Source organism: Balearica regulorum, chromosome Z (assembly GCF_011004875.1).
Source record: "Balearica regulorum gibbericeps isolate bBalReg1 chromosome Z, bBalReg1.pri, whole genome shotgun sequence".
NCBI lineage: Eukaryota > Metazoa > Chordata > Aves > Gruiformes > Gruidae > Balearica > Balearica regulorum.
Genome location: NC_046220.1, coordinates 10726601 through 10753416, shown reverse-complemented (window position 1 = coordinate 10753416; position 26816 = coordinate 10726601). Strand labels below are relative to the sequence as shown.

Here is a 26816-nt window from a genome sequence, read left to right as displayed (position 1 = left end):
AATGTGCGCACAATGTTTATTTTGATTTGTTTAGATAAGGTGGCTGGAAACAAAGATACTTGGGAATTTTGAAAAATGTTTGTTTTAAAATAGAACAAAATGTTTAGGTAACTCTGAGTCTTGTAAGTAGGGGGTACGCCTGTTAATTTCTATTCATTCAGCCTAAATCTGAGTGTTTTAACTCTGATGCCTTCTTGAAGAGTTACATATCCTGCATAGGCAAAGCAGAGAGGATAGTTCAGGGTTATGGGAGTCACGATTTCTTCAGGGGAGTCAAACCTTCCCCATATTTTTAGAAAACCTACTGAATTTTGAAGGAGCTAGAGGTCTGAAGTCAGAGTGAAAATCCTTCAGGCTGTCTGCAGTTTACCTGGGGTTTCAGAGGAAAGTCAGGTATTGTCAGGAGGCCCTCCCATTACCGTCTGTTGAATATGTTAAATAAAACAGACTTAAGCAAGTTCCTCCAAACATAACCCAAGAATGTATAGGGTTGTTACACATGCAGAGTTGCTGTAGCTTTGAACAGACACAATAATTTAACTAAACAAATACAGAGAAAATTAGGAAGGAGAAATCCCAGCAGTGTGGAAAGAAAAGAACACCTGGTTGCAATAACAGCACCGACTGCTATCTGCCATCTATCTAAACGAGACCAGTAAGAAGCATGGGGCAACTTACCAACATAAACTGGATATGACTAGCCCATTACAAACCAAGAATCAACACTACAAACAGCCACAGAGTCCCAAGCTTAGAAAATATGTGTATTTTTCAAATTGTGTTTAATGCTTCCTTCGCTGTAATTACTCAGCTGTCATTACTTTTATACTTAATATGGGCAAATGTCAAAACAAAATTTCAAACCCGATTTTGTTCTATTACAATTGATTTATTTTATTAATAGGGTACCTCTGTTTATTAAACAACAATAGCAACAATAAAATTACTTGATGAACATCCAGGCTCCTTTTCCCTGCCTCCCTCCCTCCCACCCCAATCCCTTAGCCCCCAGCCCTATCACCCAGGACCGGCAGAGTTGGGTGTTCAGAGGGAATCCTGCACAGCAGCAAGATGATGCTGACGAGCCAACTGACGTTAACAGTCTCCTGTGACAGGCAGCAACTTCTGAGGCTAAACTTCCGAAGAGTCCAGGATTCAAAGAATTGCATTTTCCGTGAAAAAGAGCCACACATAGCTTAGGAGGCACAGGCAGGCTATTCCTGGTCTAAAAACCCAGCTTAGGTTCATTTTTCTAAAACCTTTCAGAAATCCATAACCTTGCTTTCCTATGACTCCAGAAAGGTGTGGGAAAAGCAAACACAAGTAAGATGTCTGCTGGTCACAGCTTAAATCTCAGATGTACATCTAATGCCAACAGAGGATGATGCCATCTAACAAGACTGCAGGCATACGTACGAAGATGAGCACTGTGCTACTTATCCAATGAGCAAGGGCATATGAGGAAATGTTAAAGTAACTTTAATTTTCAAAGAAACATGAACATGCATTCCCTAGTTGCAGACATTTTCTAGTATTTAGAGGCAATTATTTAAGTTTTTCCAGCAGTGTCTTACCAATAAGCTTCTGTCGAGGCACTGCCTTATTTTCTAGTCATTTTAAATTCCTTGTAGTGCTCCCTATAAAATTAAGCGTCACTGTATTGACGGCAGTGTGCAAAAAGGCATAGATATGATTGTGGTACAACATCCTACATAAATTCAGCATTAATACTTAGTTCATTCTTCAACGAATTCAGCAGTGCAAGTAATGAATTTCTCTCTAAACAGGTGAAACTGTGATACAAAATGAATTCTGGGGCTACAGGATCCCCCTGAAATTCCACTGCCTTCTGAGACACAAGATTCAATTATAAGGCTGAACAGGAGAAAACAGGAATGAACTTGCCAACAGTCAATGCACTAAAACAAGCACCATGCTCCACTATAAGCATACTCCTCCTGATGCAATAATATTTTCTTATTAAAAAAAAATGCTGGGTTGGAAATATCTGAACTGCCTTTCGTACTTTGGAGAGGGAGGTGAAGGAGAATGCTGAAGGAGCTTTTCCATATTGGGGCAGAAAAATCACACAAAGACAAGAAATTTCCCAGCAGCACAACTTGTCCTAGGACAAAGCAGCTACTACAAGTTCACATATTCAGAAGAAAAGGCTAGGAACTCTGAAAGTCAACACATCTGCATACAGGTTTGCACGTACTTGATCCTGAAGTGTATGCGAGATTATGAAAGTTGTGTGCATTTCAAAGCAAAAATCAACTTAAATAAAAGATGTATAAATCCAACATCTTCTTAAAGAGAGGACTACAGAATCTTTTATTTGTGTGCTAAAGTATGAATTCATAGAATACGTTGGAAAGCATATTTTTTATTTTGTAAGAACATTACAACATGATTTCTTGATGACATGGTTTCTTTTTTTAAAATTATTCTCTTGCAAATTTATTTCTCATTTGAGAACTGATGGTGAAGAGCTCTCTGTAAATCTATACTCTTACGTGAAATGCAGACAGCTTATAGGACTGGTGCTGATACCCTGTTGGACTGTGTTGCCATATTTGTCAGTTTCTTTTCACTAGAGATTCAACATAGACAGCATGAAATAGGCCCTAGATACAGAAATTACAAACTGTTAGGTATCGACAGACCTCAAATGCTACTATACACATACTGAGCTTTTGGTTGAAACAGTTTACTAACCTGTGAATTATTTGGGGCAGCTGTTTATCTCCCTTTCCTTTTTTTTTCTTTTTTTTTTGTAACAGAGTTAATTTTCCTTCAAGCTAAGACTTGTCTACATGTCTTTGACAAGATAAAAAGACATTGCAGCAGTTGAGAACACACTCGAACACACATTGTGAACACTCAATGTCCATTCTGAACCTCTCCCTATATTGCTAATCCTCATTATCTCCATTCTCAAGATCTAGGAAATGCAGTTGCAGCAGTCTACGCTGCTAAAAGCAACAGATGAGAAGAAACATGGTGGCTCCCTAGCTGCTTCCAGGTGCTCTGCCACGTCTGTGTGGGGCACGAGCACTCGGTGTACTGCTGTAAGCAGTGACATCTTCGAGGGACATGTATTAGTGAGGGTGTTCACCACTGACAGAAGACTTGCCAGCTGTGCGCCAGGCCCTGAGACAACAGTCCGTGACGCGAGACCTTCCGCCATTTCTGTCACTTAAAAGGAACTTTCTCTCAGGCAGCCATGAGCATCACAGTGGCTCTGTGGGGGAGGTCTGGCACAGACCTTTTCTGCTCCACCACTGCTGAGAGAGAAACGGGAGCTGCTTCCTCTTGGAGGCTGCAGAACTGGCAATGATGATTACCCACATAAACACACATGTCCACAATTTCTCTTTTCTTTTTCCAGAATGTTTTCTCTTCCTTGTATTGGTCTTTTTTGACCCTCAAGCTTTCTCTTCAGTGCCAGCTGTCCCTCTTCCCCCACCCACCACCTGCTCACATCTCAGTGAAAGAGGTCATGCTATGTGCATCAAGCCATGTTCCTTCCATGTTGCATCTTGTAACAGCAAGATCCCTGTGGTCTGAGCCTGTTCTTCCTGCCTCTGCCCAAGCTGACCTCTGCTGAGGTTCTGCGTAAGGATCCCACTCTGAACGTAACGCTGAAACACAGCTCATCAACTGCCCAGTGGTCCTCCTGCTTGGCATTCTCAAGTGTTCAGCTGCAATCTGGGGTAATGTATCAGTCTAAACAAACATGCTGTCTCACACTCTAGGCAAACATCAGCACAGAGACTTTTGTTTTTAATTCCCTCCTCCTATTACAACAACAGCAACAATAAAATCAACCCATAATGATTTCTTGGGCTGACACCAGCTGCTGAGCAAATAAAGGCTCTAACAATGACAAGGATGCAGGGTTTTGGGAAGAAATTGCAAATATTATACTGGACTGTGACCACCATCTGCAGCTGTCTTTAGGGGCAGTGAAAAGCTCTCCCTGGCAGCGATACACCTGGGAGTCACAGCAATCATACCTGCATGAGGAAGGAGCTCATCTCTTCCTCTTTCTGGCATTTTTATATAGCTGGAGGGAAACAGAGAGGGAGCAGCCCCCACTGTGGCAACTCAGTGTGGGGCCAGAGGATGACTTTATGCTGAGCTTTATCTCATGCATCTATGCATATGCCAATATATGCTATCTCACGGCAAATTCTAGCTCTGGGAAAGGCTGCCCAGCTTGGAGTGTCTTCCCAACTTATATTCCTGTATAATCAATGTAACAGTCTGCACAGAGGCAGCTGGAGAAGCATGGGTTGGCACTGCAATTTCATGTATTAAGGTTGCAATCTGGAAAGCCTAGGTCCAAGAAGAAACCCATAAAACCCATCTGTATTTCCTTTGCTGTTACAGGGATGATGGACAGAACACCACTTTGCATATCTCTAGTCCCACCATACAAAGACCTCTAACCACACTGTAGGCACCCAGATGCTTCACAACATGATAGGAAATTATCTCCATTTTACAAAATTATCTAAACTGGTATTTTTAAAAATGTCTTCCTTTCTTAGGACACCACACACCTAGTACATTTTATGAAGCGTGTGGAGGTTCAGTCCGCGATTCTTTTTAGTAAGGTAGCCACCAAACTGGGACAACCTAAAACTGGGGAAAGCTTGAAAAAATAACAAGTGTAAGCAACATGTCAAATGTCTGACTCATGGCAAGGAACCAAACTCGTGAACTAGATGCCTGGGCATTAATGCCTTAGGTATGAGACTGCACCAAAGATGCTGTAAAGGCTCTGAGATGTCTCCATGCCACTTCACCTGGCAGCTGCTGGGGAACGGCTCTGTGCCAACACCTCCTCTCCCTCCAGTGCAGGGAAGTCCTTTCCTGCAGTAGGGCAAACTGGGCAAAAATCTCACCACAAAATTGTAACAAGGTCCAGGGTGAGAGGCAGAGCAGCTTCAAATTCAGGTAGGAAAGGCTGGATTACCATCCTGTGAATTATTTGTGGAGCACCACCAAGTGAAAGACACCCATCAAAGGGGGAAACCGCATGACTCGCCTCTGTTCTTAGATTATTACTCCAGCATGAAACTCTGACAAAACTTGCCCATTTTGAAGCCTCCCCCCACCCTCCTGCACACAGACAACCATAGGGAGGGCAAGTTGTCAGTAAAATGCAGTGTAGGGCTTATGAGAAATTTCTCATGACAGCCATCCTCGGTCCACAAGACTAAATGCCCATGGTGGCATCAATCCTTTTTAGGGTCTTATATTGATCCTTCTTCCTTTTGAGCTGAACAGATATCCACAGAAAAGGGCAACAGTGCAATCCTGGAGGACTCCATGGAGTCTCTGGCACCGTCTGCCTTTCTAGGGTCCAACTTTAGAACAAATAGGAGCTTCACTTTTATTTCTCGTTGCCACTTTTTTGACCAACTGGTTAGTAAACAAACAGGAGTTTAGCTTGCAGGAAGGGTTAACGCAAGGATTTCTTTTACATTATTAACAGTTACTGTAGAAATACTGGAACTGTAATCACTTTTAGGCTGAAAGTTTGAGGTTTGGAGTACAAACTATTTGTTTGGTGTTTGCTCTGAACAGAATTCTCTGGTCATACAGATTTGGGACAAACCTTAGCTGTTTACTTTCTTAGGAGCAGCCACAGGGCAGGGGAAGGGGCCGGGGCAGCGGCACCTGCCAGCTGAAGCAGCCACGTGTGTCTGTGGCACCCCTTTCAAAACTCCTTCCCCTTGCCCAAAACTCCTTCCCCTTGCCATAGGCTCCCAAAACATGCTTAAGCACCTGTCTATCTTTATTGCCCCCAGGTGGCTTCTCTGGTTTTGACACCGGAGCTTAGGAACTCAGGATGCTGGGAAAAATCTCAAGCTGATTTTCAGACAACAAAAACAATGCAGCACTTTTTTTTTTTTTCTTCCCCAACTGACGTGCTAGTTTTGGTGTTTTCCCTTTCTGACTGACAGAACAAGAACTTGCTCATTCAAAAAGAAATTTTATGAAGAAGATAAAAATGCATTTTATTTTTCTTTTTATGTGCTTTGTAACTCACTAAATGTCAGACAGCAGGGTCATGTGTACTCTATGAGCTGAATATCATTTATCAAAATTGACACATTCAAAATAAGGCAGGGTCCTAAATTAGTTAGCATAACTAGAAAAATAAATACAACAGCTAATCTCAGAACTCAGTTTGTATTCTTTACGATGACTTAAAGCTGGCAGTCCTCATCATGTGAGATCTGTGAACTATAAATAAACTTAGCTTAGAACAAACGAACATTTTTTTATATGCAGGACTTAATGCATTACAGTTTTCTGGCAGAACTAAAAATAACAACAGACCAAAATCATGTCTCATTTTTAAAGAAAAAACAATCCAGTAAAGCAGACCTCCAAAAAAGGAAATCTCTAATCTACAAGTGCAAGTATCCAAGCATGTCTCCAGCTCTTCTCATTCAGTTTAATAAGAGAGGAAATCAGGCCACCAGAAGTTTACAGACTAATGCAATTACAGGGTGGCTCAATAAGCACTGATTTGTCTGTTATCTATGACATGGAAGATAAAGCTATGCTAACAGGTCTGGGTTTCCTCTCACAATGCTGAATGCCCACCAATCAATTAATCAGAATGAATGGTTTTCATGGGGGGAAAGTAACAGTCAGTTGCTGGCAAATATATGAATGACCATTTCTTACAGCTATTTTTAAGATCCATTAACTAACTGAATAATTGGATTTACCTATAAATAACAAATGCATTTTCATCAGAGAGTATTCAACATTTCTTACATCACAGGTGAAAAAAAAATCCTCTTAGTAGATCTAGTATTAAAAGACAAATAAAATTAAACCCATAATCATAGCACCACTTCAAAATCACCATGAACTTTCAGCAATTCTGTGAATACAAGGATATAAATGTACCATTAAAAAGCCACTCACTGTAAAAAAGCCACTTGAAGAAAACCAAGTTGTTTTGCTGTTTGCAAGTGGGATGAACGTGGGAAACTGCCTCTCTTCTGGAATAGCGAGCTGCAGCTTGCAGATGGACAGCAGAGAGCTGGACCAGCTCCAGATGTATTGAAAGCAGAGATCATTGTTTTTTGAGACCACAAACACTGCAGACCAGGCCCTTAATACAAAAAAGTTGGAACCCTGGTGCTTAAAGTTAAACTCGCAGATTCAGTTCCTGACACTTTAAAAAGTGGTTTCTGGGACTGATACATCTAGATAGTACTGATACGTATACATTCAGATTTAAATGCTGAATTTCAGGTCTTCAACTTTGCAAGTCTGGGATTTGTCAAGGTCCCACCAAGAGAAAAAATAAAACATAAGCCAGAAGGCCAATCTGATCACTAAACGTAGCTTCTAATGCTTGAGAATCTCAGATTCTGAAAGGAAAGGGGTACAGTACTACGTAATTTTCATTAAACTCAACAGGAAAGTTACCCAGACTACTTCAAAAGTTTGCTGATGGCTGAATTTAAAACACCCACACCACAGTCCGAGGGCCGACATTTCTCCAAACCAAGGACGATCATTATTCACATTGTTGACTAGGAGGGGAAGTACCCAGCTTGCAAAAGGATAATTCAACTTGACCTAGGTGGGACCTGGATTGTTTTTGTCAGGGCACACAAAGACCATGTTGTTCTTCCACCCAGAAATAGTTTTCTTAGCACCCTGGTACTCTGCTCAGTGGGCACCACCTTGCTTGGCTACACCTTCCAACTTTGGATTCTCTATAAACATGCAGAAAGAAGTATTTCATATTATGTCAACTGATAACTTCCAAACCCACATCTGGTCAGAGCTTTGCTGTGTAAGTCAGTCAGCTAAGCAGAATTTATCCAAAAGTAATATATGCCTTCAATTAGGGAACTGTGAACATCTCAGCAACTGACTAAGTAACAACATGGCTAATGTGCTTAAAGGTGCGTTAGCACTGACATCTCTTCTTACCAATTAGTGTGGTCTCAAAAAGGATAAAGATCATGTGATATGAGGTGAGCTATTACAGAAGCACTGCCGAAACCTGCAGTGTAATTAAGGGTATGTCTTCAAAGTTGAGCTCACCCAGGCTCACACCTGCATGTTGCATCCCATTGCCATTCTGGTTTGTACACAGAACCCTCCTTCCTGGGTTCGGCAGAAGTACCATTCCAGGCTAGTAACACAGGCTGGAGTCCACGTGGCTGCTGGGTTCACCTCTAAACCTGCCTGTTCTGCAGCAAGGGATGAACGTAACTGCCAACGGTCCTCATCTGACCTGAAGGATGAGGATGCAAGTCTCCGATGTAAACACACATTTCAATTTTGTAGTGGAAATAGTAATGTAAGTACAGCCCCAAACTATGCCAAAACTACAAAAAGAACTCCAACCAAGATGCTTCACCTTGACCATTTCATCAGGAAATCTGATTAATGCTCAGAAGCAACAGGCACATCCCAAATGGGGACCTCAATGTACTAGACACTATCCTAGTTTTAACACAGCAGTAATAACCTGGTCACAGCCTCCAAACAGAGCTAAGCAAAGACATGGACAGATGAAGGTAGGGTGCAGTATCAGGTGACAACAAGGTGAAAGTAGTATGGATTAAAAGCGGAGGCCATGCACACGCCATCAACATTACTATTCCCAGCCACAGGTGTGTGTTGGCATCACAACAATGGTGAGACTTGAAGGAAGACACTGAGAAGGTTTTTTAAATGGTTAGACAGCCTGTAATTAAAGTCATAAATCAGAATGTTTTCCAAGCCCACAGGTTATGCAAGGAAAAAAAAGTAATCAGTCAACAATCTTCAGACAAAGCCAACTCCTCAGAGGAGAAAGGAGCACAAGACATTTCTGTCTGCACTGGGGAGTGTTCAGGGAGAATAAAAGTAAAATAATGCATATCTTCTAACAGGAAGCTGTTAGCTGTGAGTATAATTAATGAAGGGAACAATTTAAAACAGACTGTGATGAATGCTCCCTTGCAGGACATGTGGAATCAAAACTGGATGTTTTTCTAAAAGATAAGCTCTAATCCAAACAGAAGTCAATTTAGGGAAATCTAGTGGTCTGTGTGACAATGCCAGTCATAACATGATCACAGCTGACTCTTTAAACCTTGTAACCCATGAATATAATGAGTCATGAATACCAACAGTACTGTTCCTTCCTCCAACGAAGTGTCTGGTGATATGGTGCCTGGATGTGGGTGGGTTATGATTAATGATGTATTTTACTGTGACTTTGCTCAAGAACTTTTTTCCCTGATGATTGCCATAGCTTGGACAAGTTTTTCTTCCAGGAATTATGACAAAAAATTGACTTCAGCAAAAGCTCCATTCTATGTCCTCAAGTCCAGGTATTATTTTGCTTTCCCAGCACAAAATGAGCAAGGATCTTCTAACGGGAACTGGAGTTAGGTTTTAGTTATTTAGAATTTATACCAAGATAAGCCCAGAATAAATTATGAACACATAATCAGAGTCAGGTTTTTATTACTGCCAGAAAATGGCAGTGAAGGTACAGAGCAGCATGCTTAAACAATACTCATAATCATGTTGAGAAGAAGCCTTGAAAGTCTTTCTCACTGAATGAGGACAGTGAACATGGTTATAAGCTCAAAACAGATTAAGACACTTTTTCTGGCCAGGTTCTGGTTACCTGTCAGGGAACCTGCTGATACCATCACTCCTGCTTTCCCCCAGTTGATCATTACTACCTTTCTTCTGCCTTGTCCAGACTCTTTAACACTGAGAGCACTGGGACCTCTATTTCACACAAGGCCTTCCTACACCTTCTGTTCCTGGATGGATGGGTCTGTTTACCCCTCATTTTCTCCTCCTTTTGTTCCAGGTTCTTCCGTTCTTCCATCACTTCGACAGTCTGTTGCCACCACTACTTCCTTTCTGCCCCACTGATGGACAAGTGATTGGGATTCCTTCATGCAGGGTGTTACGATTTAAATCCTAAATCCAGGCTGAGCTCAACTGAGATAAATGCATGATATTCTGCAACCTGTTATGCAAATTTTTGAGGTTTGTAGCAAGGTCTTTGGATGTCTGGAGCTTCCATTTCTTGGCTTCTGGTTTCCTGGGTTTTATTAATATCAGTAAAATTCAGGCTTTGGTGCCTAGATTACTCCTTGGACTTGCTCTGATGTTGCATTCAAAAATCACCTAGCAATTTCCAAGCTGACCAATGCTGGTATAGTGAGGACAATTTTTCTCATTTGGCCAACTATGATGCTCAGTATCAAAGCAGATGTATTTTACAGTGAAGGAAATAATTAGAAAAGCCAAAGGGCATTAAGCCCTTGGGAGAAGTACAGGTTTAGGTTCTGAAGCACCCAGTTAAAATTATGTTGCTAAAAATTAGGAAGGAGTGTTATTACAACCTAGAAAGTAAGGAATTATACAAAGAGTAAGGCATTCTTGTTGTTAGAAGATGCTTCTGTAGATTAGATATTGGGGTCCCAGATTTATCAATTCAAATTAGTATGTTTTGCTCATTTGCATTTCTTTAATTTTGGAACAAGATTTCTTGGTTTGAAATTGCTGGGCTACTTGAGGGCAACCAGATAAATATCACAAGACTTCAGTACAGGACCTTACCTCTTCCACTCAGTTAACTATCCTAAAGTATGCTTGCTTGTATTTTTGCTTCCCAACCCTATTAAAAATTTCATTTTAATATTCTAGTTCTTAGGAGGTTTAAGTTCCAAGATATGGAATGCACAAGAAAACAGTATTTGTTGAGATTATTTATTTTTTTTAAAAGGAAATTATTAACAAATAATATTTAAAGGACAGTTACTCAGATCCCATTCTCACAGGGCTCCTCTTCAATCTATTAAAAATGTAATTGTTTGCTCATTGGTCACATGAAAAACAAAGGTCGCTGAGTGGTTCTATATCTTGGGCAGACCTGTGTTGCATGGGGTCAACATTAAAAGACTAAAGACTAGGAGGGAAAATGGAAGTTGAAAAGAACTGGGAGCACTTTTGAAAGGCAGAATTATGGGCATCACACAGCAACAGAAACAACAAGTTGGAGGTGGTTTAAGTGCAGTTTGTAGCAGAGTGATTACCAATAGCAGAGATAAAATGATCCATGTTACTAGAATAATGTGCATAAACATGTATTGCTGGCACTTGATGCTACTAAATTTCCCTAATCTTATAGCAATAAAACTAATTCCATTTGCTCAGACACGATTACTAAAGTCCCAGAAAGCCAAGAAATACCATTTAAAAGCACAAAAAGGTAGCTAGATAGTCCTTTTAATTTTCCTCCTGCTTTTTAAGTCCTCAAAGGTCAGTCTGAGATTTTGTCCTGGTCTGGCTGAGACAGAGTTAATTTCCTTCCTAGCAGCAGGTGTAGGTCTGTGTTTTGGATTTAGGATGAGAATAATGTTGACAACACACTGATGTTTTCAGTTGTTGCCAAGCAGTCAAGGACTTTTCAGCTTCTCCTACTGCCCTGCCAAGGAGAAGGCTGGGGCTGCACAAGAAGCTGGGAGGGGACACAGCCAGGACAGCTGACCCCGACTGGCCAAAGGGGTATTCCACACTATAGACTGACATCAGGCGGTTTGGCTGGAGAACTTGCTGAGCATCGCCTTTGAGTGGTTAGCAATTGTGCTGTGCATCACTTGTTTTGCATATTCTTTTATCATGATGATGATGATGATTGTCTTCCTTTTCTGTGCTATTAAACTGTCTTTATCCCAACCCCCAAGTTAAACATTTTTTTTTTTCCTTTCCATTCTCTTCCCCATCCCATTGGGGCAGCAGTGAGTAAATGGGCATTTTAGCTGTGGGTTGGGTTAAACCACAGCACTTATCTTCAAGCTTTTCTCTGCAACCAGAAAAAGCTAGAAACTTTTCTTTAATTATTTTTCAAGCAAGGTCAAATTCTTCTATGCTCCTTCAAATTGCATGAATGGAGAGTTTCAGAGACCTGCTAACTATTCCACCACTCAGAACAGAACCAAAAAACCTGGCAGCGCAGAGAGGACAAAACCACTTGTGTGCAAGCAAGTACCATCCAACCATGCTGGGCGTTCCTTGCCCTTTCGTCTGTTTACATTGTTGGACACTGAGGTGCTTTCCTTGCATGCTGAGGACTGGCGGTACTTGATCCACATTAATGCAAAGAGTCATCTTCTGCTAAAGCATAATGTTAAGTGTAAGTCAGGTTCTCCTAGGATGTTTTTGTATTTACTTGTTACCAAAACAAATTACCGGTCTGAAAACCACTTCAGATTGAGATGATTATTTTTCACTGTGCAGGGATATTTATTTGCCTGGGAATACAGGTTCTTATAAAGGCTGGAGAGTTATGTTAGGTTAGTCTCAAGAGCCTCCTTCCTGAAAAATGCCAGGAAATTCTATCAGCTCTGTCCACTGAAGAGAAGAAGCCACAAGTTATTTCAACTGAATCACTGAAGGCATAATGCGAACAGTTTTGGTTAGGTATGAAAATTTACTTGCTTTCAGTGCTGGAGTTAATATGTGGTAGTTAGAATCCGGGAACTGTCAGCTAGAAACAGATTATATACATGTAAGAATAACTCCAGTATTTCTTCCAAATCTTGCCTTTACCATATCACCTAATAATGTACTAAAATCTAGAAATGCTGTAACAGCTGTATGTATAAAGAAAAAATACCACCTGGCCAAGCAAAATGCATCCCAACAAAATTAAAGAATTGCATCTAGCTTTACCAATAAGACCTCTTCAGTTTTATCTGATCTTACATTCAAAATGATTTAGGGCAAACATACAGCACTCAACAGTTCAGTAAAATTTGGAATGCCAAACCTGAGAGAGCAACTGCAGAACTTTAATGATTTACAGCCTTTATTCGTTTCTGGTAAGGCTTATGATGTCCTTTAGTCACACACCTGGAAAGGCTTTGCCTCTGCTTTAGGGAATTTATGTTCCAGCAGTACCTCTTTACTTCCTAAGGGCTGAGCACAAATTACAGCTTTTTAAATGAGCAGCATTCATTAAATCAAATTACTCGTAATACTGCACTGCTTGAATGTGGCCCTAATTAGTCTTAAAACAGTTTTGCTGTGTACCAAGAGACTAGAGGTGGCCCTTCCTTTTCACTAATCATATCTGTGCAAACTCCAAAGCCCCTAGCAATAATGTTTCCGCAAAACTTCTCTACTTTTGGTATCACTATAAATAGTACCTTCAAACCACTGTCACATTATCTTCGTACACCCAGCCCTGCACCAGTTCAAGCTAAGGAGAGCTTTCCCGCTGACTTCAGCAGGAGCAGGCTGCAAGCCTAAATATCAACCACAGCTTTCATGCAAGACAAAGGTGTGCTGGACAGTCTTCCAAGGATGAAACACTAAATGGTGATTTTGGCTGGACCACAGGCTTACCTAACAGTAGAGACGAAATACTGCAGCCTTCCTCCAGAAAGGTCAACGGTGTACTCTCATCAGCTGTCTAATTAATATGATTTAATAAATATTAATGTTCTCTGGTGCCTGCATAGGCAAAAGGTAATGTGAAATTTATCACTGGCTTGAGTAAATTAGCTCATTGCAATAGAGATACTCAAATATTTCATGGAAACAAATATTTATATTACACTGTACAGTTTGTTTTCAACATGTACAAGGCAGAATTATAAACCAGCAGCGATGGACAGCTTCCATGTCTTTGCCATACTTGAGGTTTAAAGGTGCCCTAGTGCTACCACGAGAAAGTCCTGTGGAATTTGCACCTTCTGAGCACAGCTGTATATAACACTTCCCAGCTTGATCCTAGACAGTTGGCCATGCACATGTGTAATGAATGCATGGTATGTGGACAGCAGGCTATGACTTCATAGCCTGGCATAGCTGTAGCAGGCATGACTACATCCATGTGGGGGTGCAGTATCACCTGTTAGGGGGAAGCCATCTCTGCCTGGTTTTGAGTAAGCAATGAAGAAAGCTGAAGGCACCACTTCAATGAAGCAGCCATCTGCCCGAGGGATTTCGATTTGAACAGAAATACACACATTCCTGTTTGAGCTGGCATCACAACCACAAGATTGTACTGCAAGGACAGTAAAGGTATTTAATCTTTTAACCTTTTTGACAGCAAGTGGGCATTCGATTTCATTTGATGTGAGTGTTCCCCAGGCACACTATTTAATTTTTGGCTTTTACAGTACACTGAATTGAAGTCCAGCAACTGAACTGCAGCCAGTGCTGGCATTCTGCTTTCTGAAACCTTAATGCATTTGGATCCAAACATCTAAAATTTATTATCATTGCTCTAGTACTTGAGCAGCTCTGCACTGCATACAATTCAATGAAGAATGCCGTGCCTTCAGGGATCCACTGGACACACGGCCAAATTTTCTTTTCATCTACAGCTTCTGGTAATATACTGGGTGTCTCAGATATGCTGTAACTGATGACTGCAGAGCTGTCTATGTTAAAATAGAACTGGGACAAAGAAGCACTTCATGGACTTTCTGAATATTTTCTTTCAGTAATGTTTGATTAAGGCATCAGGGAGAAAAAAAGAAGAGGAAGCCTCTGCAAAAACACAACTGTTCAGAGAGTTGCTAATTCTGAAAGCCAGTGCCACATATATTGCAGATTTATATTTATCCAGAAGTAAGCTTTTACAGTATAGTAAGGTGTAGTTAGAAAACTGAAACCTCTGCTGAAGAAGATCCCACAAGCACCCCAGACAGCCCAATCCGGGGTGGGGCTGCACAAATACCAGCACTTTGGAAGTCCTGGTGCCACCCTTTTGACCGCACAAAATCCCACCTTCATCCCAAAGAAGATTACATAATGACTGATAAGTGATCTATACAATCTGTATAGTTTGGATCCCTTAAGATAAAAGGATTAGAAAGGGAATAGCCAAAATGGCCTTAGCAACAACAAATGCAAGCTATCCTTGTACAGAAAAACAGCTGTGTGTGCAGACCTTGGTCACTCTGTTTCCAAGTGTGTGCTTTCTACACAGACTGATTAAAATGATCAAGCTTCAAAAATCATAGAAGCTAGTGAGATACAAGTCTTGCAAGTTGTAAAACCAAAATGATAGAAATACAATTTAATTTTGATTTGCCTCTTTCGGGGGGGGGGGTGGTGTGAGTGGGGACAGAGGCAAATCAGGGGGTAGTATTTAGAAGCTGTATTTTCCAGTATTTCTTCACAACTTTTGAGGCTAGAAATGTATTTTCAAAAAATTAAAGGTATTTCTGGTATTTGGCATTTTTTGAAAGGAAAACCATACCAAATATCTCAAGACTTGTGATAAAATCAGGACAGCTGAGGAAATGTAATAGGTATTTTTGAATTGCAAAGTAACTCATATTAAATGCCATCAGAGACTAGTAGACTACTTTAACAGAAAATAATACTGCAATGTACTGCAAGAATAAGTGTACAAATAATGACAGGCCAAGTTGATTTAAATTTACACTTTTCAGATTTCAGTCTTGCCCATAGTCGTTCTACTGCTACAGTTAATTGTTGTACTTTCATGAGTCCTCAAGGCTAACAGTCTTTAAGAAAATCAAATTTAGAAGACAACTAACAGGTATTAAGCATCTAGAGGGACTCAGAATCAGAAGATCTGGATTTCATTCTCCTATCTGCTGCTGACTTGCTGCATGACCTTGAATAAAATACTTATCCAGGCTGCAACTCTACCTTAACATGCATCTCCTAAGACTGCTATGAGGTTTAATTAAGTAATTTGTGCCTATAAACCTTTCAAAAGTCTATAAACCTTTCAAAAGAGAGAATGGGCTAAGGAATTGAAAATTATTAACATTTTCCTACATACAGAGGTACAGAGTGACATATGTTTGCTGTATGAATATAAATGCAGAGACCTATAAACATACACAACATGTTTTCACATAACTCCTTCTGACTTGTTCCCTCAAGTAACAGCAACATGGAAATACACAAAGAAGGAATAAGCACTACACATCACTACAGATCCTTCATTTTCTGTGTAGGTAGCTCTGACGCTGCCTCCCCTTTACAGCACATTCTTAAGATTACAAATTATGCTTGTTTAACAGTATTATGAAAATAAATTGTTCTTACCCTCAGCCCCTGCTCCATGGACAAGCAGAGGACCTGCCAGGGTGCTGTGTACCTGAACATGTTTGGCCCCTTCTGTAGACAGACTAAATAGCAAAAGGCACGCAAGTCTCTCAGGTCTCCTGCTTGCTTTTCATCTGAGGGATGCTTAAATTGAGAGAAAACCTTCAGTTGTACTCTTCAAGGGCCCCCCGAGCAGACTCTAAGACCGTTACAGCCATTCCACTTGCACCCTGAGGAACTGAATAACTAATTCAATAAGAGGCTTTTTTTCTTGGGAAGAGCTTAGCTCAAACTCAATTAGCATAAATAGGATGATAACCTTTGAACCTCCCACTCCTCCTCTTGGAGGAGCCGATGGTGGACAGCACGTTGCAGCAGGGGTGCTCCCTCCCCTGCAAATCTCCAGTTTGTATTTCCACCGCTGGCATTCAACTCCGCTTCACAAATCCAGAGGCAGCTATCAGACACTATCTGTAGCTTTGCATTTTTTACTTTTGCTATTATCTTTTAGCCTGGCTCAAAGGAAATCCCTTTTCCTCCTGTCAGGAGGGTTTCCCCTTCCCTGTCACCGGCATCCTGACCTCTACTTGGCAATCGGCATGATTTTGCTGAATAAATTCGCACAGAAGCTGCTATAAACACTCTCACAATAATACCACTATAGCAAATAAAGTTACCACCCTCGATCAGACTAAAAGGTTTTCTCCAAAATACACTGAAGTGAGCTCTTGGCAACACTGGAAATATGGTATGTTGCAGCCTTGCTTGTGGTTAAGTTTTCCTTAACGGATTGTCAGTTTTTCAGTCAGAGACCAAGACCTAGTCTCCAAGAGATTAAAATGGTAAAAGAGTAAAGATCTGTTATTTTGTACATGTATGCTATTTCAGTGATGCACTGAAACTGTACTTCTGTACGCTACTGCTGCATGCACACCATGGCCATGTTTGCTTTTCTTTTATGGCAGCTGTTTGTACTGACAAACCATCACTGGTGCAAATCCAGCCACACAGATCAAGTAACTAACTTAATCTGTTTCGTTTTTTCCTTCAGTAGAGGAAGAAGAAGTAATTTTAGATTTTTATCAGCTCAAATCTGACTCAGTGATCCTCAATATTTTATCTCCAGTACTCACACTGCTGCAATCCCACCCAAATAAATTACAGGGATGCAGGAAAAACTGTGCGAGACTTGCCTCTACAGCTACTTCTAGCAGAGAACTGAGCTGCCTGCGCACAGTGCTGCTCCACCATCAGTTCAGTGTACTGAAAATAGTTGTAATGCAGTTCTGCAAGTCCTACTGCAGCACGAATACCAGCACTATCACACACTCGGTGCTCTAAGAAAATACATCTCCTTGTACAGATTTTGTCTTTCTTGATGGTGAAGTGATAGACAGCCATGAAAAAAAAACCTAGACAAGTACTGAAGTGCTGATTTCCCTAACTACTAGGCAAACAACAAACACACACCTGAGCTCTGGCTCAGCTGAAAAGTTTGTTTCCATACCCGTATTTGTTACACATAAGCTATTAACACGGACGTGGTGACAATTTAAAAAAGGTAAAAGTGCAGATGTGTTTAAAATTATCAAAATTATACACTACATACATCACTTAGCAGTGGCTTTAACAATGTCTAATCAACCTTTACTGCACTGTAGATAAAGCCCTGGCTTCTGCTCAGATTACTGAGGTGGCTTTGCTCTACAACCAGTCAAGGGAGCAACTCCGTTTTCCTTCACCTCTCTCTGCATTTTGACCTCTTGCTTTGGCATTTCTGAAGTCAATTTTGGAAGCAACAAATGACTTCAGTTATTTCTTCAGTATCTGAAAGTGATTTAAGCCAGAGTGAACCCGGGTACCATGGCTACTATTTCAGCAATTAATATCTTTTTATAACAACCAGAAGAGGAGCAAATGGCAAATCTTGTTCCTCAGCAGGAATCTAGACATGACTCTAATATGGACTACAGGAGGACTTAGGTTATAATCACAAAATAGATGAACTGTCTTCTGCTGAAGTAACATTGAGTTACTTCATTATGGCCAAGGGTAGAAATGCAGATTTTGGTGAGAAACAGCTATTCTGCACATCCTTTGAACCCTCCCATGGCCAGATACTCAAACAATTGCCATGGAATGGAAACAAGTTTGTCCACATGCATCTTCATCTTGCAGCCTCTTAGTATCCTCCTTGTTTCGTTAAAGGTTGTGTAACTTGCTCATTACCTACATGATGAAGTCTAACAGGATTTAATTCTGAAGGTAAATGAGAATACAAATACAGAACAGATCGACCTAAGTAATAAGATACTATTCTGCAGACTTAACAATGAACTAAGTCTACCAAAACACCTGAAACCTAGGAGATCCCAAGGAAAATCCTTATGACAAAACATTTTGCCCTAATACAGAATATTAAACAAGCTTCTTAGAAAGAAGACCTCTGATCTTTGATTTTCCTGGCAGATGAACTGAGTGCACTTAAATAGCTCAGAAACTGGTAGCCAGAAATACTGTGATATATCATGCATATTTAGAATAGTTAAGTAACTGTGAACAACACATCAAAGCCGCTTTTACATCTTTTGTGTTAATAAATATTCATACAGGTAGACAGTTAAAAAGACATACTCTGAACTTTTGTGACCTTGCACCCATACAAATATAACCTGCTTATTTTCTGCAAAAGTTAGCCGCCTTTTTCCGCTTTCATTTTAGGCTTTCGCCCCTGCTCTCCTTTAAATAAAAACCAGGACTACTGAAAGTTTCCCCCATAGCTGATTTTAAATGAGAGAACACAGAGCTGCTGATGTCAGGCAATTAATATAAACATTCCCATACCAAGATCAGAAAGTTAATGCAATTGTTGACTTGTCTTCAGGGAGAAACAGCGAACAAAAAGATACACTAAAGTGAAGCCACAAAGAGATATGACTGTGCCATCCATGTGTACATGCTAATAAATGCCCATTGCATTTGAAAGTCCATCCTTCTTCCCTCTTACCAGAAATCATTAGCACCAGGGGAGGACTTTCCAGGACTCAGTCAGAAGTCAAAATACTAACATTCACAGCGTTTCTCTCTATTTTCAGAAGAATTAGTGTTGAAATCTTCTTGGATAAGGTAGGCAGGATTTCCAGCAGTGATGCAAAATGCAGTCAATCCTCGCAGGAGAATGCAAAGCACATACCAATAAATATCACACCCACATTTTCTGGTTTGTGTTTCTCAGCCAAGGGTCATTCAACTTCCTGTGAGACTCCAACAGGATTTACCAGTGCTGCCTTTCTACACCTCCTTTTATTTCCCAATAAATACAAAGCCTTTGGATAAGGTTAAGAACTTACTCAGGCTGATGAAGCCATAAAAGTTGTTTGTCTTCCAGTTGTCCATGAGTAAAGAAGATGAGACACGGCATCAAAGAGATGAAACCTCCTACTGTGACAAATGCATGTGGCTAAAATACTAGACTGGAATTTATGAGATCAAATCCAATCCTAGGCTCTGGTGTCTTGGGAAAAATCACTTAACCTCACCGTGCCTTTCATCAGAAAAGTGCTTATAGCATATTTTGCAAATTGTGTGCAAAAAGTATGCTTATGAGGACACTTGCTAATTTATTTCCTTCTTTGAAAAGTGCAGGAAAAATAATCTTTCACATAAAATCAGTGTGTGAGAGAAGTACCCATACTGTATCTTTTTTTTTTTTTAATTAAAGAACCCAAGAGGAAAAGACACCCAAGATTTTCAAATTTCATTTTTCATTTTACTCCCCGTTAAAATTGTTCACTGCGTTTTCCCAGTCTCTCAGTGCTCCACTGATGTACCATGTCTCATGCAGCAGGATGTATTGCAGATACAGTCCCAGCAGTGTGAGGAAGACCTCACCTCCCTGCTCTGCTCACCACTTCTGACATTTGCCATTTGGCACCAAGACATTTGAAATTGCCTGAAAAGCCTTTGGTTTTGTCCACAATAGATGCAATGTGCAAACCCAAAACTGGTGTGAGAAATAATGCATCACTGTGCTTTCTTTTTTCCTTACAAAAATTAGAAAACTGGACTCATAACTGTTGTACAGAATGTAGCAGTGTAGGACGCTGCTATATAGGAGCTAGAGGCTACCTCAGTTCTGGAAATGGGCACTCAAAGACTTTAAGTAATTGCAAGATTTGGCAACTGCAAAACACATGGTTTGATGATCTGAAATTTGGACAAAAGTACTTAGGATTCTAATCCTGCCTAGTCTCAATCTGTAATTACTGAACTTCATGAGCGTAATATTGCAATAACAAGAACTGCAGAACTGAGTAAGAAAGCCCAAGAATTCAACCTGGTGAGCTCCTCAGGAAAGAGTGACAAGTATTTGTTGCTGCTGTGGTTTAACTCCAGTCGGTAACAGCACCAGGCAGCAGCTCACTTGCTCCCCCCTCAAGGGGATGGGGAGGAGAATGGAAAAACTCCTGGGTTGAGATAAAGACAGTTTAATAGGATAACAAAGGAAGAAAAAGAAGAAGAATAGTAACAACAACGGCAATAAATATGAAACAAGCGATGCACAAAAGCAATTGCTCACTATTATTCACCAACATTATTCTCATACTAAATTCAAAACACAGCACTACACCAGCTACTAGAAAGAGAATTTACTCTATCTCAGCTGAAACCAGGACAGTTCCTTCATTATTATTATTGTTGTTATTATTGGTATTATTATCATTATTGTTATTACTACTATTACTATTATTATGGTTCTACTGTACTGCTCCTCCTTCCCTATGGCAAGAGTCCTCCTACAGGAACAAAGACCTGGCTTTCCATTCCTACCTCCTGGTTGGAAAGGAGTAAGCTAGAAATTTTAAACCAGTCAGTCTATAAATCTCCTGATTTAAATGTATCACTTTGTTCATCTTACTGCTTCTCTTCTGTTGCACATCATTTTATTATCCCCATTTTACATGTGACACAAAAGATCAGATTCAAAGTTATCTGTATCACCAGACAATCTATGCAAGATCTCAGACAGAACACCAAAAACACGCAATCTCAGCAATATCTGGACCCTGTCTTTTCCAATCACATATTTCAAAGGCTAAGCATACTTCCATACACAAATTAAAAAGCTTGGAAAAAACATCTGGGGCCTGGATGGGAAGCCTGGAGCACACAAACCTGGAAAATGTCCTGTGGCTTCATGGAAGAAAATCAAGTTATCCTGCATATGAGCTGATGATTGGGTGCTGAGCCCAAAACACTGGTCTTTTTTCGTATTTCTTTTGGTCAGTCTAATAGAAGATACTGCTTCTTTCTACAAAACCAGTTTTCCTTGTTGCCCGGTAAACCTCTGTGGATGCAACACTGCTGCTATTATTAAATGTCCATCCCCCTAACAAAAAAGTGCCATCTCTGGGGAAAACTCAGTGTGTAGTGATTACATCAGCTGATCCTTGGTGCTCCAAGGAGTAATACCATAAGGAGTATTTCAAGAAGAGCATAGGCAAGAAGTTGCTCAAATAATTTTCTCAACACTTAGAAAAGCTTATCCCATCAAGAGAAAAAGCCTTTATTCTGAAATAGAAAGGTTAAAAAAAAATGGCAGCTAACTAGGTGACTATGGGTACTATGGACTAACGTTGTTAGGAAAGATTAATTCACACAAACAGCAGAAACTGGACAAGCACAATTTTCTACCTTTTGTTTGAAAGGAAAACCAGTAAGAAAGGGTGTAAGAAAAAGGTAGTCTGTCCAGATGCTCTGCAATGCAGCTATACAAGAGTGTGGTCTTTTGACTACGTATCTCAGAAGGAATGTGTGAGATCATAAAGACAAGATCTTATCAGCCACTTCGTGCAAAACTTCCCTTGAATACATCATTCTGTGCTCTACATACAACTAGTGATGATATAGAAGCATGAATTATTTTCACATCATACAGAAGATGACTTGGCTTGGTGAACATTTGTTAAAAGCTTACTAGCACGTTGTCAAACAAAGCCTGCCACCAAAAATGCACAAAGAAGACATTTTACGAGCCACAGTCTAGCTCTTGGATCTCAGCAACCTGTGCTTTTAAGGCATAGTTCAAAACACGTAGAATTAAATGGGTATCTAACTTTACAGTGCAATAAGCTTTGGACTAGGCTCATTCACTGGTATTCACATGGCTCTCCTTAAGCAGGAAATCCTGAATTCTCACTCATATTCTTTTCAAATCAGATCCAACTGCTGCTTGCCCACCTTTTAACCTCTGAAAGACCAAAAGCCAAACACTTTTACATGTAGGAAAGGTGACAAAAATCCTGAAACAATTAGTAGAAGAGGAAACTCCCTTAAATTCTTCACTGTAACCAGGACTTTTTTAATATATATAACTTCCTAACCCAGTATCTCTGAGACCCCCAGTATGAAAAGAACAAGAGGAACACATCCGCATCAGAAGGCAGCGTGGAATGGATGCAAATTGGCTGTCCTGGAAGATTCTGAATGACTGCCTCATGATTGTCCTTCATCCGTTTTTCTAGGGTGTCCCTAGGTTATATGCCAAACTTGTCCCTGGGCTGTGTACACAAGAGGTTATGCACTAATCACGAAAGTGCAACCTCTTGTGGTTTGGCAGAAAATATCACAAGCACTTACATAACAACCGTTGGGATCACGCGTAGCATCACCATGGAAAAACAGCCTTTTCATTAGCCCAACAGTGCTTACAATGGTGCTGGCACCGTGGTTTGATACTGACGCAAGGAGAACAGGCCAGCATGGTCAAACTGCAGTGCAAGTTGCTGTAATCCTGCTCACCTCCTCCCTGGCTGTGCTGGTTTTGGTTGTCTGTCTGGTGAAATGGCTGAAAAGTAATCTCGGTAAAAGGGAAAAGAAAAAAAAAAAAGTGGTTCATGTCTGGCTGGATTCAGCTTCCAACTGAACAAACACAAACATCACCCAGCATGAATCGGCACTGCAGTTTTCTAAGCACCGTGTTTACCTTGGGTGGTCAGCTAACAAGCCACTGGCTAGGCATCTCCCTTCCTAATCCCGTGAAATTTGTTCAGCTCATAGTTTGAAGTACTGTTTGTGTACACTTCAAATCCATGACTGTGCTTTCCATTTGCAGTATCTCAGGCTCCACTGAGAAATTGCTGCAGGAACTTTAATAAATTCGTGTTGTGAATAGTCTGATACAAGACGGAAACAAGATCTCCTGTGTCATCTGGTCCCATCACCTGTTACAGCAGGAAAGCTTGTCAGCTCATCCTCTTCGTGAACTTATTCAGGCTCTGTCTCAAAAAACAGCTAAGAAAATTTGTCCCCGCTGCTGCTATGGAAGTGTTAGTCTGATCCTTACGGGCTGGCTTCTAGTTTCTAGTCTACATCTGCTAATGGGTAGTTCATCCCGGTTTGTTCTTTTTCCAACACTGAGGTTTAATAACTTACTGCCCTTCTTGGTGTTTCCTTCCCTGATGCATACATAAACTTCTGATATATCCCACTTTGCATTCTTCTAGACTAAACAAGTAAATCTCCTTTACACTCAAATTGCACATCAGGCTTTCATCTCCCTGCTGTCCAGGTAAACGCAGACCCCCTCTGCATCCACTGCAGTGTCACGTCTTATTTTTGGAGCATGAGTGGCCAGAAATGCACATGGTGTTCCAGGTACTGTCTTACCAGCAGTGACTACAATGGTGTTCATGTGTCCCTATCCCTTTTGGAAATACCGTAACTGGTAAATATTCATAGCTGGAGAGGGGAGAAATCCTCCTTGTATAGCCACATAAGACAAGACAGCCCTCAGGGGACTCTTTGGGTACATAAGGAAGGTATTTATACATAAAACATATGGACAAGAAGAATGCATGACACAGGAGGTGCTGGCAGTCGGGTGACAGTGCAGGACACACTCACAGTTGTGCTACTCTCATCCACCAGGATTACGCCAATTAAAGGATGACAACAGCTGCAAGCCGATGGGCACTTCAAATACAGACATTTTCTCCAAAACTGGTAGCAGCAGCGGCAACAGCTGTGCTGGAAAGGCAATGAGCTATTGCACCAAGAAGCCCAGAAAGTATGTCATCCTTCCTGAACCGCCTTATACCTGCTCCTCTGAGATGGGCTGACACAATTTCTTACCCTCTGTTTGTCTTCCAAGCTCAACCGACACTGAGCTAGTGAGTGAATGATTAAGCACCAGCCCATGCTACTTTATGCCCCGGATAAGATTACCAAAGTTACAGTGCCAAGCTAAACACTTGCAGCTCATTTCCTTTGCACGAAATGGCATCAGAAGGGAAAAACGAAACAGAGGATGTTCACGCAACCGCTTTGTTTACATGGGAGAAAGTTTCAGCAACCCAGAGGGGAACTCACGGAGAAAATCCCTTTTCCCTTTGCATCACGCTCTTTCTGATGCTTCGTGTTGGAGCAGTCCATACTACAACAGCCACAAAATCAATCATCTCTCAGACCACCAGTTCCCAGGCACTGCCCTGCCAAGCTTTATTGCAGAATGCAATAAATAATAAATAACTGTCATAAATACGGATCCAAGCCTGCCTGGATCCACCACCACACACACCCCCTGCTACCAGAACCTGCTCCTGCTGCTTCCTGACCCGTCGCCAGCCCCATCCCTCCTTGTGCCCCACTCCCCGCTGTGCCCTGGTCCCTCTGCCAGCACCTCCTCTGCACGGCCAAGCACGGCTTGGGCAGTGCTGGCACAGCGTCAGGTGTGGGTGACCAGTGTTGACGCGACCCGCAGGCATTCAAAGACTCTCTGCCATGTTGATTTCCGGGCTGTGAAGCAGAGAAATACACGATGGCCTTGCAAAGGTTTAACAGAAGTTATTCATGGATGGTCAGGCGGGTCTTGGTGCTTGCAGAACAGCGCCCATTGGCATGCTTTCTGCTGGGGCTAGGAAGCTGGGTATGGAGGAAAATTTCTGCTGTCTTCTCACTTAGTCTTCCCCTCCCTCCTAAAATTTCTCATAAAACCTACATCTAGGTCTCAGATGCATTGATGTTTTCACTGCAAGAGCTCAAGCTGTCCAGCAATGGAAAGAGGAAAAAGGGAATCAGTCCCAACCGCAAAATCCCAGACAGCCGGAGCCACATGACAATGTTCCTGTTCACCAGCCGTGTGAAGAAGTTCACCAGCTGAATGGTATGGTGTAATTACAGCTTTTATGTTACATTTTCTCTTTTTTCCCAGGGGATAGGATATATTTGTGCCAAATAATGGGGTGGATCATGCACTTCAGTGGAAAAGAAGCCGGCAGTGTGAAACACGAGCCTGAAACTCATCTGCTTTTCATTGGACCAGGTAGGTTTTGCATCCATATGCAAGAAGTACAAAGTAAATAGTCTAAATGTAACTTAGGTAAGTCTGAGGAGGTGGGACGAGCTCCACTCAATCTGAAATCTTAGAGACTTGCAGTGTGTTAGCCTCATCCCTCCTAACTCCCTCATGGCTTCTTCCCACCTTGTTTTGAGCTTTCATTTTATTGCAAAACCCTGTCTTTTCTTGCCTAGGCCCTATCCTTCCAGTAGTGGGCTGCCACAGCTAATGGCCTGTGCTGCAAAGGACGTATTCAGGTGCTGTATCCTCAGATAAAGATCACTGTCAAACCACCGATGGATAAGGAACTAGGATTTGTGAATTCACCCCACGTAGAAATGCATCTCAAGAAGAAGAGATACAATGACAACACAGTGGTCTCGGCAGCTTAGTTTTCACAGAGGTAAAAATCAGCTGGACAAACATCAGTAAAAATCCAGCCATGTCAAATTCTTCCCTGTAATTTCAGTTAATAAATATTTCAATTACTAAACTCTGGTCAAATGTTGATCCAGGTGTTAGGTATTTTATGTAGTTTTCATGAATGCTCAGCATTGCCCTAGCCCGCTTGGTCATTTCTTCATTTTCTATCAATACACAAAGTCTCATCCTATTTTAAATATCAACAGCCACAACAGCTTCCCAGCATGTGCAAAGCACTGAACTGCCTTAGGGCACACTCTTTTCCTCTAATTCTCCACTACAATGATTCTTTTCTTCTGCCTTTTAGCCAGATCCCTTTAAAAACTGAGAAATTTTGTAACAGGATTTGTACAAATCCCCTCATTTTCTGTTCATTAATTAGTTATAATGAAGCACCGTTTATATATAAGCTATGAAAAGTTACTACACTGCCTCTTGAACCCCTAGAGAAATTCTTACACTGAAGGCTTTCTATTAAAAGACCTTCTCTGACAATAACTAGATGCCTGTGCACACATTTTCTGCTCCCATAGTAGCCTCTATTGAGCACTAGTAAGCAACTTCACCCACTTACAGTGTTTCCAACATGCAGCACAATCTGAGTTTTCGTTATGGCAAGTGAAGTTTTCCCCTCATGGCATTAATTGTTCTTAACGAGTGTCTGCCCAGAGCTAGTCAGAGCTTTCTCTGACGCCAGATGTCATGGCTGTAGGGCACAATTACGGGAAATAACCTTTGCAGGGGGAGGAGGAGGAGGCAGAAGGCTGCTTTGGTGTGCACACCCAGTAACATACAGATGTCTGTGCACACTCATGCACACATGTGTGTATGTCTGTACTTGCGTGCAAGCAGATACATTCCTGCCATGTGTGTCCACAAGTTGGTTTCTGGTTTGGCGGTATGCGCTTATTGTTAACAATAACTTCATGGTGCTTGCAAAAATTTTCAC

At 41.1% G+C, this 26816-nt stretch overlaps 1 protein-coding gene and 1 long non-coding RNA gene across 9 annotated transcripts in view; one reads left to right on the top strand and one right to left on the bottom strand.

Moving 5' to 3' along the window:
• Positions 1-26816, bottom strand: part of PALM2AKAP2 (PALM2 and AKAP2 fusion) — a 271609-nt gene that overhangs the window by 40243 nt on the left and 204550 nt on the right. The window lies entirely within an intron of this gene.
• Positions 14008-26051, top strand: LOC142599513 (uncharacterized). The gene is made up of 3 exons (XR_012833068.1): positions 14008-14097; positions 25319-25429; positions 25639-26051. It is a non-coding gene; the product is annotated as an uncharacterized LOC142599513 (long non-coding RNA).